This window comes from Colobus angolensis, unplaced genomic scaffold (assembly GCF_000951035.1).
Source record: "Colobus angolensis palliatus isolate OR3802 unplaced genomic scaffold, Cang.pa_1.0 Scaffold80, whole genome shotgun sequence".
Classification (NCBI taxonomy): domain Eukaryota; kingdom Metazoa; phylum Chordata; class Mammalia; order Primates; family Cercopithecidae; genus Colobus; species Colobus angolensis.
Window position 1 is genome coordinate 7,809,481 of NW_012121821.1, and position 15,976 is coordinate 7,825,456.

The following is a 15,976-nucleotide window of genomic DNA, read 5'->3' on the forward strand; positions in this document are numbered from 1 at the left end:
GCTGATACATCCTTTGGTATTACTATCAGAAACAGAGCATAAGCTGAATGGGTCTCTATGGTCTCCTACTATTTTGTATTTTATGACTGTCATTATTCTCTGCGTGTAAGAAGGGTTATAGCTGTTACATTATATCCCTTTTGACTTTTACTATAAAGATTTAAATATCTATGCTTACCTTAATACAGACACAGTTTCCTAATTCTATTTGCTGAGTTACTGCTGAACACAATACCCATTTGATGATGAAGCTTTCTTCACCACGAAAATGTCAATTTCCGTTATCTTTACTACAAAATTAGCCCTAAAAATTACTTTTCAAACTGGAAAGGGAAACAAATGAAAATTGTATGGGATATAATTGTTGGATACATTTAATGTGTCTTGAATTGTTAAATTTATCTCCTTAACGAAAACATTTGCTTTCTAAAACTACATTTATTGAATAAATAACCTTTTTAATGTTTCCCTAATTTTTTCACAAAATAGACTTTAAATGGAAATTTAAATTCCTTTAAATGGAAAGTCACTGTCTGAATCTCAAATCTTCCAGCAGTTCTGTCTCTAATGTGTGACATTTTCATAAGCCAGAAGTTAAAGTCCACAAAAGAATCTCAGGCATTGCCTGGCATTCTTCTCTCCTTTAATTTCCTCCCTTCCTTCCTTTCTGAGGCATTGGCAGAACTGGTTTAATTTGGCCTCTTACAAAACTAAACCACAGAAAGCACTTTTTGTATTTGCATGCGTGTATATCTGTGTGTGTTATTGGTTTGTTTACTAACATATTTGTATCAGTTTTAAACGGAGATAACTTCATTAAATGGACATAGCTCCTATAAAATTGTAAGAGTAATTTAAGGCAGAAGTTGTTGTCCCATCAAGTAAACAAGCTGTTTACATAACAATATTATTTCAGAAAGAACCAGATCATAGTATCTTTTTGACAATCTATTGTTTTGTACTGTCCCCACGATATGACTCTAGGCAATTCCTGAAGTTCTCTCTTTCTCAGTTTCTCCATCTGTAAAGGAGATAATAATTACTCTATGATGTGTAATCATTAGAACTACATGAGGTCACACACAACAATTACGTCAAGTTTTATGTGAAAATTTCAAAAACAAATACTCTTTCCCATCATACATATGGCAAGTTTGGGGAAAGGGTATGCAGAGGAAGGGGATTAAAATTTAAAAATTGCATAAGACTAATAAAATGCACAGTAGCTTCTCTCCTAAGCAGCCTAGAAAATACGTTACACATAACACTCTTAGTGAGGAGGAATCCAGACCACGGGTCTAAGAATTCAAAGACAATTTGCCTTAAGTCAATTTGTTACATCAGACACACATGCAATAAACATTTCAGGAGATACATTCTGTGTATTCCTGGGTTTCTGACTAAGAGACACTTTATTTTATAAAATCCTCCCACCAGTAATAATTTTTTTCTTATTTTTACTTCATTTTGTTATTTTCAACTTTGTTATTAAACTAAATGCTCTGTTATGAAATTCTTCTTGCAAAATTCCATGATGTCTATATCAGCTTCCACTACATCTTTTTACAGTCAAGTCTGTGTCTACGTCAGCATTTCTATTACACATTTGCTTTCTAGGAGTTTAAAGATCATCCATAAAAGTTAACTAAGGCTGAAATGGCAGACAGCTTAGAAGCACATTTTGTTTTTACCAACTTCCAATACATTCATATGGCTGTTTCTAAATTTTTATATATCAGGCTAAAGTAAAATAAATCCTGGCCAACAGGTGACACTTATTTAGGCTAATTCACTTCAAAAACAATGGGGTATTTTTGGTTTTGTATTTTTGTTTTTTAATGCAATTATTCCATGACTGGCTCTCATCTCTGCTCCAAGTCCCTCAGCCCCCTCCTGGCTAGATGCCTGGTCACACTGGTAGCTGGCCTGGCTGACACCTGCAGCCCAACACTTTTGGCCATGAGGTGCATAGCTAACGTTTCATGCTGTGATAGGACTGTGTAGTTTTCTGGGCGCTGCCAGCAGAATCATCACACTGCAAATTTCTTTGGCTCAGCCCTGCTCCTCCTCTGTCCCAACTGAAGACATGCCCCTTTGGGTATTGTAGTCACATCCATAAATCCCAGAAGGCAGCATGTGAAAAATTACTACTTAACCCTATAAGCAGAGCTGTCTTTGACAAATCAGGCCATCGCTTTGAACTGTTGGAAAAGAATTCTCCATGGGTCGCTCATGTTTCTGCATATCTTGCAAATGAGTCACTGACTGCTCTTTATTCAAAACTACCTTTGCAAGGAGTTTGTATGGTGAACAGCCTCGGAAGATACAGATACTGCCCAGCCCTTTGGTGAAAAGGGCAGGCATGCTCACTGTCCAGCATAATAAAGGTAGTATCTCCCATCAAATCAAAGGAAAGGCATGCTTACTGCCCATTAAGGATTTAGGCTCCTAAACTTAAAGTTCCTCTCCAGCTTTTGTGAGTATCCTCTGGCCCTCTTCATGGTCACTCTGTGGGACTGGAGTTAAGGGCATCTGCACATAAATGCTGACTCTCTGGCAACTGCTATTGCTGTTAACAATAATTGTCCTTTATTTCTGACCGAGAAGTCTCATCTGTTGTAACAGCATTCATGAAACTGTGGTAGGCTTTGTAAGTAGGGTGAAACTCAGCCTCTTCACAGTTCTCATCATGAACATACAGGCTGTCTCTTTTACTAAAATGTAAGCTAAAATCCTTTTACTTTATTTATTACTGTATCTCCAAAACTTACATGAATACCTGCTAAATAATTGCTACTCCCTGAAGATCAAAGGCTTCCTGAAGGAAGTAAGACTCAAGATGAACTCTGATTTTTCCCCTGCATCCTCTACTCTGCTGTGAGATATTGAGAATACCATTCAGAAGCAGAATCAAAGCCTCTCCAGAAACACCGTTGTCTTTTAGATTGCCAGTAGAAATGCACTGTATACTCTTACTTCTTTGTTTCTGATAGGTGACAGAATATAGCCTCAGACATTCTGTGCCCTCTCAGAACGAGTGTTAAGATTTTTCTTCTTCAAACAATCTCTGCTTCTTAAATGTTTCTGCTCTCTCTCCTCAGATGGCAGAATTGGGGCAGTCATTAAGTGAACAGTGGGTCATTTACACCTCACCTAAAAACTTGTCTGTCAAGGGATAATGAGCTCCTATTACTTATTTTTGAATATTTTTCCACCAAACCTAGACAAGATTCCTTCCCACTGTTCTTTGGTCTGAATTCATGACAATGCCTGATTTATTACACTGTTTTCAGAGAAGTCTTTTTTCAATTTTTTTTATTTTACTTTATGTTCCAGGATACATGTGCAGAGGGAAAGCATTAGGACAAATACCTAACGCATGCAGGTATTAAAACCTGGATGACAGGTTGACTGGTGCAGCACACCACCATGGTACCTGTAAACAGGAGATTTTTGAATTCTTATAAATAGCTTAGGAAGTTTAAAGCTAGTTTGCAGTTTCTTTTAAAACTAAAAGTGTGCTATGTTCCAGAGCATTGGGCAAAGGCAAGAGAGGATGGTGTGGTTGATGAGAGTCAAAAGAAAGAAAACCCTGCTTTGGCTTGAGCAGGTGCTCTGGTGTGGAGCAGCAGGAAAGCCCATGTGGGAAGTTTCTATCTCAACTCTCAAATCTGCTGGATTTATACTGTTACTGGATAAAGAAGTTCCTTAAAATTAACATTGTAGAAAGAGTAAAACTTGTCAATATTTCTCAAGTCTTCCATTTTTACTTTTGCCATTATTTTCAAATGTCTCATGTGGAAAACCTTAAATGTTCACTCCTCATTTCCAACTTACAAAAAGGTGACAGTAATACACTAATAGCTGGGGAGGCCAAGAATACCCTGGTGCAATGAAAACGAAATGTTTTCAAAACTAGGACCCCATCCCAGTCCAACTGTTGTACTTACCAGTCTCATGTTTTAAATCTTTACAGATTCCAACTTCAGAAGGGCAAATACCTTATGAATTAGTTCTAAATTAAAACAGAAAAAGTTTGACATGGATTTAGTGTTCAAGACAGAGAAGGATTAATAGTGCTTGGCCTAAAGAAAGCTCAAGCCCAGGCAGGTGGCGGGCAGAATTCCACTCACCAGAGCCAACACACCTCAGGCAGGCCCTGTTTACCCAACCTCTGGCCTCGTCTTCAACAGACGCTGCCAACTGAGCAAACCAAGCTAAATGGTGTGGTAGTTTTCTAATGAGGCTAAGCAGGAACAAGAATGAACGAAGTAAACTTTTTCTTGTGGCCAAAGCAAGTCTGATTATGAGCTCAGACCTCCCGAGGCGAGAGGCTTATGTACTCACCAGCTGCTGTTTCACTGCCCTTCACACGAAGGCTATAGCATGGCCATTCACGAAGTGCTCTTAAAAGTGGTGCCAGGAGTTCCCTTGAAAATGATTTTTCATTCTGGGCAGTGGAGCAATCTCTGGGTGTGAAATCATGTCTGAGGTTTATAAGTTATTGCTGACATCAGTGAAATGCAACATTTGTTTTGCTTCTTTCAGTGTCCTGTAGGCATACTGGCACTCATTAAATGCTTCCTAAAAATATCATTTGGCAAACATTCATGTTTTGTTCGTAAAGACTTATGTACATCATGGGGAGGGTCAGGTTAGAAGGTTACTATAAAAATGTAAGCACATGCATTCATCAAATCAAACTGTTTCATTTTAATTAATATGCAGGGTTTTTTCTCTCTGTCCAGAAGCACAGCTTATACTCCAAAGGACTCTTTTTGGAGCTTCCGTGTGCCTTCAGATGAGTCCGCACCTCTCTCAACTTGAGCCAAAGTTACAGGTCTGTGGGTCAGGTTTCCTAAGATAATATTTGAAACATAAAGAGCAGGCCACTTAAGAATACTTCAGCAGGATGTTTCACCAGTTACTTCCTCAGTGAAACAACTAAACAAGCTTGCCTACATGACATTCCCATTGTCATGAGACTCAAATGCTGTCTTCTCAGGGTATAAGTAAAGCACAAGAATTGGCCAGACCTGTTATTTGCACCAGACTAAAGAGTAAACTAATGAATGTCTTGTTTAACTCAAGCCAACATTTACTAAACAACACCTGGGATCCATAAGAGAAGACATCAGTAGAGGAGAAAGTAGTTCCTCATTGCTCTCTTTGCAGCCTCATCCCAACCCCAGGCAGCAGTTAAAGAGAGAACAGGAGTAAGAATTAACAGAAAATGTAAATAAGAAGAAAAATGGTGACTGGTTGAAGATTTGTTTGCAGAAAACCTGCATTGGCTGACTTTTCCACCCTCTCATGTGCACCCAAGTTTAAAGCAGAAAAATTATGTGAAGTAATCGAGCTATCTGCCTGCTATGGTTTGAGTGGTTGTTCCCTCCAAAACTCATGTTGAAATTTCGTTTCAACAGAATTAAGAGGTGGGACCTTTGAGAAGTGATTAGGCCATAAGGATTCCTACCTCATGGGTGAGATTACTGCCATTCTAAAAAGACATGTTTGGTCCCCTTTTGTCTTGTTGCCCTTCTACCTTCTGCCAATGTGAAGACAAAGCCTTCCTCTCCCCTGCATCATCTTGGCATCAGAATCACCAAACCCGCCAGTGCCTTGATATTGGACTTTCCAGACTCTAGATCTGTGAGCAAATAAATTTTTGTTCATTGTAAATTACCAAATCTTAGGTATTCTGTCATAGCAGCCCAAAACAGATTGACACACTGCCTCAAAGGAACTCTGGCTTTCATGTAGGGCACTAAAGCTACATAATAGAGTCCTCATTGTTTTAGCAAGTCTTGTGGAAGTGGGAGTAGAGGATTCTGCCTTCCTGTCCCAAGCCTGCAGTAAGGTCAAATGGCCAGCAAGCTGTCCACACTACACTGAGCTCAGTAAACTCTCTCATTCAGGACATAAGCTAGTAAAGTCAGGTAAACAAGAAAGTAGTTATCTAAATGAATGAACCTAATTCTTCATTCACAAATATGAGTATGAAACCCAGAACTATCAGACATTTAAGAAAACCCATCAAAACCAAGTAGAAGGACAAAGACAACCAAGCAGAACTGAACCCAAAGGAAACAAAAATAATTTCACTTCAATCAAGAGAATTTTAAATCAATGTTACTAAAAATTTTGGAAGAGATTTTAAAACACATGTTTAGAAATCTCATAAAGGAGTAATGAGAAAGAAAGAAAAAGTTCTTGGAAAATAATAATGTGACAGCCAAAATAAAACTTGCAAAGGAAAGTTGGAATAAAACATTTAAGGCCATCTCCCAGTAAATATAAAAGGCATAATTATTTTAAAAATGAGAGAAAAACAAAAAGACACAAAGAAAAAATCAAGGATGTCCAATATCTACTTAATAAGAGTTCCAGAAGAAAAAAAAAAAGAAAAAGTAAAACAAAGCAAAGGGAATAATCAAAGAGTTAATAGAATAAACTGTGAAAACTGAAAACAGGTATTCAAATTGAAAGGTCTTGCTGTTCGAAGAGCAGAATAAATAAAATAATACCCACATAGGTGGTGGCTCACGCCTATCCCAGCACTTTGGGAGGCTGAGTCAGGCAGATCAGATCACGAGGTCAGGAGTTCAAGACCAGCCTGATCGATATGGTAAAACCCTGTCTCTACTAAAAATACAAAAATTAGCTGGGCGTGGCAGTGCCTGCCTGTAATCTCTGCTACTCAGGAGGCTGAGGCAGGAGAATCGCTTGCATCTAGGAGTTGGAGGTTGCAGTGAGGCGAGATCTGCACCATTGCACTCCAGCCTGGGTGACAGAGCAAGACTTCATCTAAAAATAATAATAATAATAATAACAACAACAACAACAATAATAATAATACCCACATCTTGGCTCTTTTTTTTTAAACTTTAAACAAATTTTTATTACACAAAGGTTGTCACATAATTGGATATTTCTCTACTTTGTACAAAATTATTCACACTCTCCACAGAAAGGCTGCTTAACTTCTCATCTGGTGGTGGCAAGCACTAAAATCCTGATTTTAACAGAATAGTAGTAAAAATGCCTCAGTGATTTAAGTTGAAAGCAGTACATTGGTACATGGCTCTTGTACCCATTATCAGGAATGTACAAATGTTTTTTATTCAAAAATATAAAATAAATTATCTGTAGGCATGGACAATGACAGCAGTAAACCATTATATATTTTGTCAACTGAAACCAGTAACTGATGGTTATAGTGATTTTCAGCCAGGCTTTTTCTTCATTTTCTCCAACTGACTTCTCTGAAGTTATTGGTGAGGAACACTGCCTTGGGCTTCCTGTCACAGTTCATTAATAAAGGTAAAGCACTACTAGTCTAGGAGTTAGAACATGCCACCTCCCATACCACCTCCCATTCCACCCATTGCACCATTGTCCTTCTCTTCTTTAGGAATTTCTGTGACGACAACTTCTGCTGTAGTTAACAGACAAGCCACACCAGCAGCATCCAATAAAGCAGTTCTCACAAGCTTCGTTGGGTCAATAATTCCTTTTTCCACCATATTCACAAAATCTCCGACCATAGCATCATAACCAACTTCTGAGGAACACTGCATAATTTTCTCAACTATCAAAGATCCTTCAACACCTGCATTCTTAGCAATGGTCATTGCTGGAATTTTGAGCGTTCTTTTAATAATTTCTATACCAATTTTTTGATCTTCATTAGCTGAAGTCAAGGAGACCAAGGCTGGAATACATCGCAGCAGGGCAAAACCCCCTCCCAAAACAATGCCTTCTTCAACAGCAGCTCTTGTAGCACTAAGGGCATCTGTAACTCTGTCTTTCTTTTCATTCACTTCAACATCACTTGTCCCACCAACTTTCAGCACAGCTACTCCATCTGAAAGTTTTGCCAGCCGTTCATTCAGTTTTTCCTTTCCATATTCACTAGTTATGATATCTAACTGCTCAATGATTTCTTGAACATGTTTTCCAATTTGAGCCTTGTCACCTTTTCCTTTTAAGAGCATGGCATTGTCTTTGGTCACAATGACCTCTCCAACTTTTCCTAAGTCATGAGGCTGAACGTCTTCAAGATTTAGGGTCAACCCTTCTTCTCCAAATACTGCACCACCAGTAGCAACAGCCATATCTTTAAGCTGGTTCTTTCTATTGTCACCAAACCCTGGAGCCTTGACTGCCACAATCTGAAGACCAACCTTTAGCCTATTCAAGATAAGTGTACTTAGAGCTTCTCCATCAACGTCTTCAGCGATTATGACCAAAGGCTTACGGTGAGCATTGTACAATGCTCAAGAGCAGGTACAATGGACTGGACACTAGAAATTTTCTTTTCACTCAGTAGAACATAGGCATCCTGGAATTCACATTTCTGACCTTTTGATGTATTAATAAAGTATGGAGAAATATAGCCTCGATCAAACTTCATGCCTTCGATAATTTCTAATTCATCATTCAGTGTTTTTCCATCCTTTAATGTGATGACACCCTTTCTTCCAATCTTTTTCATTGCATCAGAGATGATATTGCCAATTTCTTTGTCTCCGTTTGCAGAAATCGTAGCAACCTGTGCAATTTCTTCAGGGGTGGTCACAGGTTTAGACTGCTTTTTAAGTTCAGCAATTACAGCATCAACAGCTAACATCACACGTCTCCTGATTTCCACTGGATTAGCACCTTTGCTAATCTTCTCGAAGCCTTCCTTGGCTATAGAGCATGCCAGTACAGTAGCAGTGGTAGTGCCATCCCCAGCCTCTTCATTTGTGTTATTGGCAACATCTTGAACAAGTTTAGCCCCATTGTTTTTATATTTATCCTTTAAGTCAATTGACTTTGCAATAGTCTTTTGTTACTATCTTTTGTTACTTTGGGACTTCCCCAGCTCTGCTCAATAATCACTGTTCTTCCCTTTGGCCCCATTGTAACGGCCACAGCATCATCTAAAATGTCTACACCTTGAAGCACTAAGGCTCGGGCATCTGCACAAAATTTTACATCTTTGGCATAAGCCCGAGTGAGATGAGGAGCCAGTACCCTGGACACCGGTCTCACCTGGCAAAAGACTGTGGGTAACCAAAGCATTTCTGCGGGGCAGCGGCGGGGCGTGCGCGCAGCGAGACAAGTCATCAGCGGCGAGTGAGGGACAGAGTAGGAAATTATTTTCAACTTAGAATTCTGTATCTAGCCAAAGTTTCAGTCAAAATATGAAAAAATTATAAAGACATTATTGTACATACAGGTAATGAGCAAATTCATATTCCTTTGTATAAAAAGTTACTTGGGCCAGTCACAGTGGCTCACGGCTATAATCCCAGCACTTTGGGAGGCTGAGGCGGGCAGATCACCTGAAGTCAGGAGTTCAAGACCACCCTGATCAAAATAGTGGAAACCCATCTCTACTAAAAATATAAAATTAACTGGGCATGGTGGTGCATGCCTGTAATCCCAGCTACTCAGAAGGCTGAGGCAAGAGAATTGCTAGAACCTGGGAGGCAGAGGTTGCAGTGAGCTGAGATCGCACCATTGTACTCCAACTTGGGCAACAAGAGTGAAACTCCATTTCAAAAAAAAAAACAGTCACTTGATGCACCACAGCTAAACTAAAATGGAAACCACAAAGGGGAAGACATAAAATCCAAGAGAATCCATAATAATGCTTCTGCAGCAGGACTAGAACACACATCCATGCATCCAACAAATAGTATAATTAAGAACTTGAATTATCTTAGGCATATAGTTATTTTTAAGGCCCACATTCCTCCTATAAACACACACATACATGCATACACACATACCAGTACACAAAAGGCAATTACAAACTCTAAGAACAAAAATTACACAAGAAAATTTGGATCCAAGTAAGAAACGTATTAAAATATCATTGTTTAGAGCAACAGGCATCTGAGACAAGAGAATTTATTTGACTTTCATGCTTGGAACATCTTCCTCCAAACAATACAGATTTAAAGATGTAAAATGTTATTTATTTTTCTGAATTTTTGCATGTAGAAATATTTACATAATCATCACAATTTAAGTGCTTCTTCTTATTTTCCATTTTAAGTTGAATTTATAGGCAAAGCCCAATGGAAGTCATAATTTTAGTAAAGGGAAAGAATGTAACTGTTGAAAAATTTGACCACGTAAATTGAGGGTACTGTTGGCAGATTTTGAAAGAGAAGAGGGGAAAGAGAAATGGAGACGAATATGTAAGCAAACTAAAGTCTAATAAAGTTTTCAATTTGATATAATTAGAAGGAAAGAAAATGTTCTGACATTCCCCAGGAGACAATGTTAAGGTATTATTTAAAGTTATAAAGATAGCAAATACAAGTACCAAAAACAAAAATTAGGAAAGAAGAAACGAATGAAAAATAGTCAGAGAAGAGAGTGATTAGACACAAATTTAACTAGAAGATAAATAACTAGAGGTATAAGCATATTATTTAACATGTGAAAGAAAAGTCAAACCCAGAAATGGTCAAACATAACTTTGTTTGAGGCAGCAATTCCCTAAGTACAGCCTAGAACCCCAGACAAGTTCAAAACTATTTTTATAATAATATCATTTTTATTATATTTGCCTTTTCAACTCTCATTTTGACATAATTGTACAGTGGAAGATTCTACAGGATACATGATGTATGATAACAGATTGAAGCGTACTATCTTTTATTAATCAGGCATTAAAGAGATTTGCAAAAATACAAAATAATAACACTCTTCTAATTATGACTGACATTTTAAAATGCATTTTATGAAATTATGGTTTTCAATGTTAATAGGCAATTAGTTTGTTATTATGGTTTTTATTAATATTTTACAATTTTTAGTTTAAATTTCTCAAATGATGAATATTGATACATTAGCAAAAGCTTTTTGGGTTCTTCAACAATTTCCTAGAATCTAAAAGAGTCCTGATGGGAGTGACATCAGCAAGATGCTGGAATAGGTGGTTCCAGACCACCTCTCTTCAGAAACTCTGATGTTGGCAACCACCCATGAAGAACATTTTTACTTTACCATTGTTATCCTACTCCAAAGGCAACACAACTTGGTATTGAGACGGGACCTCTTTGCCCACAATATTCCCTATGGGAAAAAGTGAGAGTGCAGTGAGCACTCACCTTCCTTGGCCTTATGGGATGTAGTTGACCAAGAGGCCCACTTCTATGCTGCCCACAAGAACAGTGAGGAGATCAGTACAGCTGAATCATCCAGGGACAGCTAGGAGCCCAGAGAAGAGACAGAAGCACACATCAACTGCTGCACAGATTTTAACATCCAGCCACACATCCTGCAAACTTGCTAACTGCTTCTACCAAGAGGCCTGCCCATGAACCCTGCAGGAAACCTCACCTGAAGATATCTCCCACTATGTGATATATGTCCTTCAAACACCCATGGGTGGCACCCTGTGCATCTTCATTGCAACCCATGCAAAGTCCCATAGACAGCACACAAATATCAACAGCAGCGGCAGATCTTAGTCACCAGCTTGACTCTGCTAGTTTTGGAGAAAGAATACAACCTCAGGGCACTGACCTAAGGAATGCCTCAGGGCACTGCCCTAGGGAAAACAAGAGGATCTCAGCACCAAGTCTGGCCTTACAGGATCAAGAGAAGGCATACAATCCAAAGACATATCCCTTAAGATGGAACAAGAGAAATGGAGTGCTGCATCAGTAGAATTCTGGGAGATCACTGGAATCTCAGGCCAAGTTCACTGTGGAAGATCTTTCTATCCAGAAGTCAGCCAGTAAAGACAGGAAAAGGTGATTGCTTCTTCAAATGTTAGGACAGCAAGGCAAGGCTTCAAGGAACACAAAGAATTAAGAAAATACAGCCCCATCAAAGAAACAAAGTAAAACTCCAGTGGCTATCTCCAAAGAAATAAAGACTCTGAACTGCCTGACAAAGAATTAAAAAAAAAAAAAAGTCTTAAAAAGATCAGTGAACTACAATGAAACAATGTCATGGAAACAATACATTAACAAAATGGGAAGTTAAACAAAGAGATAGAAACCATTTTTTTAAAAAAACAGAAATTCTGGAGCTGCAGAATATGTCTGAAATAAAAAAATTCAATAGAAAGCTTCAACAACGGACTCAATCCAACAGAAGAAATAATAGGAAACTCAAAGCAAATTATTTGAAATTATCCAGTCAGGGAAACAAAAAGAAAAAAGAATAGAAAAGAATGAAGAAAGCTTATGGGACATGTAAGATACCATCAAGCAAGCCAACCTACACATCATGGAATTCCAGAGGAGCACAGAAAGGAAAAGAGGCAGAAATCTTATTTGAAGAATTAATGACAGAAAATTCCTAAGCCCAAAGAGGGAAATGAACATCTACATCCAAGAGGCCTAAAGAATTATCAATAGGTTGAGCATAAAGAGGTCTTCACAGAGACACATTACAATCAAATTGCCAAACGTCAAAGATAAAGAGAGAATTTGGAAAGAAGCAAGAAAAAAGTGACTTGTCACATACGAGGGAACCCACATAAGACTGTCAGCAGATTTCTCAAGAGAAACCTTGAAGGCCAGGAGAAAGTGGGAAGATACCTTCAAAGTGAAAACAAAACAAAACAAAACCCCTGCTAACTAAGAATAATAAACCCAGCAAATCTGTCCTTCAGAAACGGAGTGATAAAGTTTCCCAGACAAACAAAAGCTGGCAAAGTTCATCACCACCAGATCTGCCTTATAGAAAATGCTAAAGGGAATCCGTCAAGTTGAAACAAAAGAATGCTAACAACATGAAAGCATATGAAGGTATGAAAATTACCAGCATAGGTAAATATGTGGTTAAATTCAGAATACTCTGATACTGAAATGGTGGTGTGAAAATCACTGTTAGTGAGCTGGGCACAGTGACTCACACCTGTAATCCCAGCACTCTGAGAGTCTAAGGTGGGTGGATCACGAGGTCAGGAGATCGAGACTATCCTGGATAACATGGTGAAACCCCATCTCTACTAAAAATACAAAAAAATATTAGCCTGGCATGGTGGCGGGTACCTGTAGTCCCAGCTACTTGGGAGGCTGAGGCAGGAGAATGGCATGAACCCGGGTGGTGGAGCTTGCAGTGAACCGAGATCATGCCACTGCACTCCAGCCTGGGCAACAAAGCAAGACTCCATCTCAAAAAAAAAAAAAAAGAAAGAAAGAAAAGAAAATCACTGTTAGCTCTATTGCAAAAGTTTAAAGTCATAAATATTAAAATAACTATAGGTGGAATAATTTGTTAATGAGTGCATAATATAAAAAGATGTAAGTTGTGACAGCAATAATATAACATGAGAAGAAGGGAATAAACATGTAGAATTTTTGTATGTAATCAAAATTAAATTGATATCAGCTTCAAATAGGTTACTGTAACTATAAGATGTTTTACGTAAGCCTTGCGGTACTTACAAAGAAACAAAAACCTGTAATAGATACATGAAGGATTAAAAGAAAGGAATAAAAGCTACCACTACAAAAAAAAGTAAAATCACAAAGACAGCAAGAGAATAGGAAAAGAAAAAAAGAACTATAAAACTATCAGAAAACAATTTTTTAAAATGGCAACAGTAAGTCCTCTCTAGCAATAATTACTTTAAGGTTAAATTGACCAATCTAAAGAAATAGAGTAACTGAGTAGGTTAACATTTTTTAAAATATCAAACTATGTGCTGCCTTAAAAAAAGGTTCACTTGGCCGGGCACGGTGGCTCAAGCCTGTAATCCCAGCACTTTGGGAGGCCGAGACGGGCAGATCATGAGGTCAGAAGATCAAGACCATCCTGGCTAACATGGTGAAACCTCATCTCTACTGAAAAAAATACAAAAATCTAGCCGGATGAGGTGGCGGGCACCTGTAATCCCAGCTACTCGGGAGGCTGAGGCAGGAGAATGGCGTAAACCCGGGAGGCGGAGCTTGCAGTGAGCTGAAAAAAAAAAGGCCCACTTTAGTTTTAGGGACACCATATGCTGAAATGAAGAGATTAAAATGTATATTCCTTGCAAATGGTAACCAAAAGAGAGCAGGGGTAGCTATACTTACATTAGACAAAATAGACCTGAAGTCAAAAGTTATCACAAGAGACAAATAATAGTCACTATATAATGATAAATCAATTCATCACGAGGTATAGCATTGTAAATATATATATATATACACACACACATATACACATAAACACCACCAACATCAGGGCACATAAATATATAAAGCAAACACTGGCAGATCTGAAGAGAGAAATAGACAGCAATACAATAATTGTATATAGGACATCAATAAGCCACTTTCAACAATAGATGCATCATCGAGACAGAAAAATCAATAGGGAAACATTGGACATAAGCTACATTTTAGGCCAAATGGAGCTGACATATACATAAGAACATTCTATCCAACAGCAACAGAATACACATTATTTTCAAGTGCACATGAAATATTTTCCAGAATAGGCCATACATTAGGCCAAAAAATAAGTGTTATCAAATTTAAGAACATTGAAATCATATCAATCATACCAAGTATCTTTTCTGACCACACAGGTATGAAATTAGAAATCAAAAACAGGAGAAAATTTGGAAAAATTACAAATATGTGGAAACTAAGCAACAGACTCCTGAACAAACAAATGGGTCAAAGAAGAAATAAAAAAGAGAAACAAAAAAAATATTGAAGCAAAGGAAAATTGAAATGCAACCTACCAAAATGTATGGGAGGTAGCAAAAGCAGTTCTATGAGGAAAGTTTATAGTGATAAACATCTCCCTTAAGAAAAAAATAAATATAAAAAGACTTTACTTCTCAAGGACCCAGAAAAAGAACAAACTAAGACCAAAGTTAGCAGAAAGAAGCAAATAAAACAGAAAAAAAAAAAAATACAAACTAGAACACAATAGAAAAATATCAGTGAAAGTAAGAGTTAACTGATAGAAAAGATAAAATTGACACACCTTTAGCCAAATCGAAAAAAAGAGAAAAATCAAATACATAAAATTGCAAGTAAGATAGAAGACATTACAATTGATATCACAGAAATAAAAAGATTCATAAGAGACTACTATGAACAATTAAATGCCAACAAGGTGAATAATTAGAAGAAATGGACAAAATCTTAGACACAAAGAACCTACCAAGACTGAAATCTGAAGAAGCAGAAAATGTGAATAAACCAATAATGAGTAAAGAGATTGAATCAGTAATCAAACATCTCCCAACAAAGAAAAACCTAGGACCAAATAAGTTCACTAATGACTTCTACCAAACATTTGTTTTAAAACATCAATGCCAATCCCTCTCAAACTCTTCTAAAATACTGAAGAGGCGGGAATACTTTCAAACTCATTTTATGAGGCCAGCATTACCCTGATACCAAAGCCAGATAAGTAGACTAGAAAAGAAAATTAGGGCCTAATATCCTTGATGAATACAGATGCAAAAATCCTCACTACTAGCAAACTAATTTCAACTGCACATTAACAAGATAATACATTATGATCAAGTGGCACTTATCCCTTGGATTAAAGGATGGTTCAACATATGAAAATCAATTAATGTAGCATACCACATCAACAGAACAAAGGATTTAAAAATCACGATTGTCTTAAAAGATGCAGAAAAAGTGTTGGACAAGATTTTAAAAATGTTCATGACAAAATCTCTCCAATACAAGGAAATTCACCAGGAATAGAACAAGGAATAGAGGGAATAGAAGAGAAATTAACAAAACAAAATCCAGGAACAGAAGGAAACTAGCAAAACAAAATCACAGCTATACATGAAAAGCCCACATCAAATGCCATACTCAATAGTAAAAACTGAAAGTGTTTCCTCCAAGATCAGGCACATGACAAGGTTGCCCACTCTTGCCACTTCTATTTAAGATAGGACTGGAAATTCTAGCCAGAGCAACTAGGCAAAAAAAGTGAACAAAAGACACTCAAATCAGAAAAGAAGAAGTAAAATTGTCTCTATTGACAGTTGACA

At 37.6% G+C, this 15,976-nt stretch overlaps 1 pseudogene across 1 annotated transcript; it reads right to left on the bottom strand.

Moving 5' to 3' along the window:
* Positions 1–6,883: 6,883 nt before the first annotated feature.
* On the bottom strand, positions 6,884–9,140 carry LOC105502687 (annotated as a pseudogene). Its single transcript, XR_001000384.1, has one exon. The product of XR_001000384.1 is annotated as a 60 kDa heat shock protein, mitochondrial pseudogene (transcript).
* Between the last annotated feature and the right edge of the window lie 6,836 nt (positions 9,141–15,976).